Source organism: Cebus imitator, unplaced genomic scaffold, assembly GCF_001604975.1.
Source record: "Cebus imitator isolate Cc_AM_T3 unplaced genomic scaffold, Cebus_imitator-1.0 Scaffold567, whole genome shotgun sequence".
Classification (NCBI taxonomy): Eukaryota; Metazoa; Chordata; class Mammalia; order Primates; family Cebidae; genus Cebus; species Cebus imitator.
Window position 1 is genome coordinate 983,352 of NW_016107882.1, and position 590 is coordinate 983,941.

Below are 590 nucleotides of genomic sequence, written 5' to 3' on the forward strand. Positions count from 1 at the left end.
GGACATGAGGGGGGTCTGTGAAGGTCTCACCTGACCTCGGTCCACCCTCCACGGACATGAGGGGGTCTGTGAAGGGTCTCACCTGACCTCGGTCCACCCTCCAGGTAGCAGCACAGCCTGCAGGCCCCACCATACCATGAATTGGCTTGGTCACAAGTGAGTGGGATTTGCTTTGAACCCTACAAGCTTAATATCTGTGAGGAACGGGACACAATTAAAGGGTCTGAAAAACACTGGCTCAAAAAATAACAACCCAACTTTCGGCTGAGCTCTCCGTAAGGCGGCCAGCCTGTCCTCCAACGTGGGACTCATGGCCAGCTCACTACACTGGGGAACAGCAGGGCAGGGCCAGGGCCAGGTCAGCGGGCTGGGGTCGGTCAGACGGGGGCTCAGCCGTGAGCTGGGATCCTGAGCACAGGGATCGGGTGGGCTGGGTCAGTGCCCTGGGGTGGGGTCGGCCGTGTCAGCGCCCTGGGGTGGGGTCGGCCGGGTCAGCGCCCTGGGGTGGGGTTGGGTCAGTGTGCCAGGATCGGGTCGGGGTGTGGCTGGGGTCCAGTGGGGCCGGGTCAGCGCCCTGGGGTGGGGTCGGG